The sequence below is a fragment of the Mercenaria mercenaria genome, chromosome 6 (assembly GCF_021730395.1).
Source record: "Mercenaria mercenaria strain notata chromosome 6, MADL_Memer_1, whole genome shotgun sequence".
NCBI lineage: Eukaryota > Metazoa > Mollusca > Bivalvia > Venerida > Veneridae > Mercenaria > Mercenaria mercenaria.
This window is the reverse complement of record NC_069366.1, coordinates 42,215,605-42,221,352: the sequence shown is the minus strand read 5'-3', so window position 1 is coordinate 42,221,352 and position 5,748 is coordinate 42,215,605.

Sequence of the window (5,748 nt, the reverse complement as noted above, 5' to 3'; positions counted from 1 at the left end):
ATCACAGAGTGATCTTGGCGCCCACCAATGTGCCATTTTTGAGTGTTCCAAATTTCAAGACTTATTTGACCAGCTCAAGGTCAAATTTCATTTCCGTACACAACGCAAATCTATGCATGTGGTCCAAATTTGAAGCCTGTACCTTCAAAAATGTGAAAGTAGGTCACTAGGTCAATGTCAAGGTCAAAGTTTGTTTCGGTACACAAAACTATGCATGTGGTCCTAAATTTGAAGCATGTAGCTACAGAAATGTGAAAGTAGGTCACTAGGTCAATCTTAAGGTCAAAGTTCATTTCGGTACATAAAACTATGCAAGTGGTCCAAATTTGAAGGCTGTAGCTTGAGAAATGTAAAAGTAGGTCACTAGGTCAAAATCCAGGTCAAATTTTACTTCGGAATACAAAACTACGCATGTGGTCCAAATTTGAAGCCTGTACCTTCAAAAATGTGAAAGTAGGTCACTAGGTCAATGTAAAGGTCAAAGTTTGTTTCGGTACACAAAACTATGCATGTGGTCCAAATCTGAAGGCTGTAGCTTGAGAAATGTAAAAGTAGGTCACTAGGTCAAAATCAAGGTCAAATTTTATTTCGGAATACAAAACTATGCATGTGGTCCAAATTTGAAGCCTGTACCTTAAAAATGTGAAAGTAGGTCACTAGGTCAATGTAAAGGTCAAAGGTCATTTCAGTACACAAAACTATGCAAGTGGTCCAAATTTGAAGGCTGTAGCTTGAGAAATGTAAAAGTGGGTCACTAGGTCAAAATCAAGGTCAAATTTTATTTCAGAATACAAAACTATGCATGTGGTCCAAATTTGAAGCCTGTACCTTCAAAAATGTAAAAGTAGGTCACTAGGTCAATGTCAAGGTCAAAGTTTTTTTCGGTACACAAAATTATGCATGTAGTCCAAATTTGAAGGTTGTAGCTTGAGAAATGTGAAAGTAGGTCACTAGGTCAAAATCAATGTCAAATTTCATTTTGAAACACGAAACTATGCATATGGTCCAAATTTGATGCCTGTACTTCAAAAATGTGAAAGTAGGTCACTAGGTCAAATAAAGGTAAAATTTTTTCCAGTGCACAAAATTATGCTTTGTGGTCCAAATTTGAAGGGCTGTAGCTACAGAAATGTGAAAGTAGGTCACTAGGTCAAATTCAAGGTCAACTCATGTCAAGGTTCATCTTGCCACTCAAAAATATACATGTGGTCCAAGTTTGAATTTGGTAGTTATGATAAGAACATTTTAAAAGCTTTTCCCTATATAAGTCTATATGAACCATGTGCCCCCCGGGGGCGGGGCCTATTTAACCCTAGGAGGATAATTTGAACAAACTTGGTAGAGAACCACTAGATGATGCTACATTACAAGTATCAAAGCCCTAGGCTTTGTGGTTTGGACAAGAAGATTTTCAAAGTTTTCCTATATAAGTCTATGTAAACCATATGACCCCCAGGGTGGGGCCATATTTGACCCTAGGGGTATAATTGAACAATCTTAGTTGAAGACCACTAGATGATGTCACATACAAAATATCAAAGCCCTGGGCCCCTGTGGTTTTGGACAAGAGGTTATTCAAAGTTTTTCCTATAGAAGTCTATATAAACCATGTGACCCCCAGGGCGGGGCCATATTTGACCCAGAGAAATTAATTTGAATCATGTTGGTAGAGGACCACTAGATGATGCTTCTCCCAAAAATATCAAAGCCCTAGGCTCTGTGGTTTTGGACAAGAAGGTTTTCAAAGTTTTTCCCTATATAAATCTATATAAATTATAGAAATAACAAAGGGCCATAACTCACTCATAAATTGTTGAACCAGTCTGATTTTCAGGGGGACACAACTAGGGTACCAAACATCATTCTGACAAAGTTTGGTCAAAATCCCCCCAGTAGTTCTGAGGAGATGCGATAACGAGAAATTGTAACGGACGGACGGACGGACGGACTGACGGACGGACGGAGGACGGACGGGACGGAATGAGGACGGACGGACCACGGCGCAGAGTGATTTTAATAGCCCCCCATTGATGATGGGGGGGCTAAAAAGTTACAATATAAGTTATTTATAGTAACAACAAAGGGGAAGTTAATCTTTAAAAAAAAAAAAATAAAAAAATTGTAAGTCCACACAGAAACCCCTTACCAGGTAGAGTTTGGGTCAAAATACACCTCAAAATTGGATGTAACATGCATGTTGTACTACAGAAAAGTGGTCTCGATTTTTTCTACGTCTAGTAATGAAAAGTTACAATATAAGCTATTTATAGTAACAACAAAGGGAAGTAAATTCTAAAGAAGGGAACTTGCGCAGACACTTCGTCTCATGATGGTGTATAATTGTGCCAAGTTGCATCAAAACCCCCTCTATGCATGAAGAAGATATGCTCCGGACAAAGATTTCATTCTTGTTCCTTTGACCTCTAAGTGTGACCTTGACCTTAGACCTAGGGACCTGATTCTGCCATGACACTCCGTCTCATGATGGTGAACAATTGTGCCAACTTTCATCAAAATCCCTCCATGCATGTAGAAAGATATGCTAACCCTAACCTAACCTAACCTATTTTTATAACAATGACCTTGACCTTGATCCCCGAAACCCCAAATCAATCCCAAGCTACAACTTTATATAAGTTTTCTATACACCCAAATTTTATCATGATAGCTCATTCTAAGTTATTGACTGGAAACCTTTTTCTATTTTTAAGTAACAGTGACCTTTACCTTGACCCCCGAAAACCCCCAAAATCAATCCAGCCTTTGTCTTGATATAGCTACAAACATACCAAGTTTTATTCAAATATCTTTACCGGAACAAAGTTATTGCCGGAAACCCTTTTTCTATTTTAAGTAACAGTGACCTTGACCCTTTATCCAGAAACCCCAAATCAATCCCAGCCTTTGTCTTGATATAAGCCCACAAAACACACCAAGTTTTATTCAAATATCTTAACCGAAACAAAAGTTATTGACCGGAAACACCAGTTTGACGCCGCCCCCGCCCGCCAAACCGACATCTACCCAATCTAATAACTCAGGTTTCGAAAAAACCCGGTTAATGAAGATCTATAAAAGGTGCTAAAGCCAAAATAGCCAATTTTGGGCCTTTAAGGGGCCAAACTCTGGAACCCCTGAGGAATCTGTCCAGTTGAGTAAGGAAGCAAGATCTTGTGGTGATACAAGTTGTGTGCAAGGTTGGTTAAAAAACAATCATAAATGAAGCTGCCCATTGTGCAGACTAAGGTAAAAAGTAATTTTGGCCCTTTCAGGGGCCATAACTCTGGAACCCATTACGGGGTCTGGCCGTTCAAGAAAGGAACCGAGATCTTATGGTGACACAAGTTTTGTGCAGTTTGATTAAATTCAAATCATAAATGAAGCTGCTATTGTGAGACAAGGTCAAAATAGCTAATTCTGGCCCTTTCAGGGGCCATAACTCTGGAACCATAATGGGATTGGCCATTCAAGAAAGGAATCGTGATCTTATGGTGATACAAGTTGTGTGCAAGTTTGGTTAAAATAAAATCAAAATGAAAACTGCTATTGTGCAGACAAGGTCAAAATAGCTATTCTGGCCATTTTGGCCATAAATCTGGAACCCATTATGGGAATCTGGCCAGTTCAAGAAAGGAACCAAGACTTTATGGTGATACAAGTTGTGTGCCAGTTTGGTAAAAATCAAAAAATAAATAAGCTGCTATTGTGCAGACAAGGGCAAATAGCTAATTTTGGCCTTTCAGGGGCCATAACTCTGGAACCCCTAATGGGATTTTGGGCCCGTTCAAGAAAGGAATCGTGATCTTATGGTGATACAAGTTGTGTGCAAGTTTGGTTAAAATAAAATCATAAATGAAACCACTATCGTGCAGACAAGAAACTGTTGACGCACGCACGGACAGACGACGGACGAAGGGTGATCACAAAAGCTCACCTTGTCACTATGTGACAGGTGAGCTAAAAACAATAGGGGTTATCTACTTCTTAAGTTCAATCATACTATCATGTTTGAAGATTCTAGGTAAAGTCGTTCTCAAATTATTGAGCAGAAACAGTTTTCAAGCTTCAGGACTCTGTGACCTTGACCTCTGACCCCAAAAACATTAAGGACCAACAACTTCATAAGCCAAATCACGCTATCAAGTTTGAAGGCTCTGGGTAGAGTGGTTCTCAAGTTACTATGTGAAAACTGTTTTCAAGGTTCAGGCACTGTGACCTTGACCTTTGACCTACTGACTCCAAAACAATAGGGGTCATCTACTTCATAAACCCATCATGCTCTCAAGTTTCAAGGTCCTAGGTCAAGTGGTTCTCAAATCATTCAGCAGAAACTGTTTTAGAAGGTTAGGTCCCCTTCAATCTGACTAAAGTACTTGATCTTCTAAACGAAGATCTGAGAACGACCCATTCACATTCGTCTTCTGTATATTTTGGATTTCCCGTATTGCTATTTTTATTTATCCAATCAGACGACTTGTTCGAATGTAAAAGAGTAAGAAAATGTGCAGATTCCAGGGTCAAACCCCGGGACCCCGCTTAAAAAGCAAGTGGCCCCCGGACTGAGCAAACCCGGCTATCTGATCATTATGACATAAGAATTTAAAATCAAAGTAAGGCTAAGGAAATTTTGCAAAGTTGTAAGTTGGTCGATTGGTGCAAAAGGGTCGTCAGAACGAGGCAATGAATAGGTGTTTTCAGCCCTATGCGTAGGTAATAGGTATGTATTTTGTCAGATTGGGTCCCTTTGCCCTTGAACCTAAATGGATGTCTACTTTGCAACCCTAATCATGCTCCCAATTTTAAAATGGCTGGTCAAAATTTTCTCAAGTGAGGGCAGAAAAACGTTCATCTCAACGACAAAAAGACGGCAAAGAAAATTCCCCCTGCTTCCTCAAAATTAATCTGAAATTTAAAAAAAAGGGGACTTAACAGAAATTTGGGGTCCAGAGTTACACCTAAGGCATATGTAGGGGTGTGTTGAGGAAAATTTTTTTAATTTTTAAAGCAAATCCTTTAAATTAACAGAAGATTTTTTTGTCCAAAAACATTTTCCCCCCCCCCTGCTTGTTTTAAGGGAGGAAGTGGGGCAGTTTGTTGGTATGGGGTGAAAGTCAAAAAATTTGCAGTTGGGTTTTTAAACGGAATTTGAATGAAGGTGATGGCAAAAAGTGAAGGGGAAATGAGGAAATATTATGTATTTACAATCGGAAGTAAAGATATTGTTTCAACCCTTTTTGTGCGCAAGCGGAAGTGCTGGCAATATGAAAAATTTGGTGGTACTGCCACTCCTGTGAAGTTTCGTCGAAACTGCAGCAGTTTGCCCTGTGAAAGCTAGACAGATTTTCTATTTTAGGTTGGGGCCATTTGTGCGCGGCAAAGAACAGCAGCGACATGCAAACCCGGGTTGGTTGATCCTCTGTAAAGTTTGCGAAATCCAGCCAGCGTTGACTGGGGAAAAGCCAAAAAAATTTTTTTTTTTAGCTCTTGGGGACATTTTGTGCGGGAAAGGGGGGAAAGTGCCAGAAATATGTAAAAGGTAGTATGTCACTCTTTGATTTTGTCGAATCCGCAGCAGTTTGACCTGGGGGCCCCGGAAAAGCTTAAGCGGCGGAGGGAGGACGGGACGCGGCAAAGGAAAAAAAATATGTCCCCCAACCCCAAGGGGGGAAAAATTAAGGAAAAAAACCGGGGCGGAAACTTCCGTGTAAAGTAAAAAGCTATTTTAAAAACTAAGTAAGCCCTTTCCCT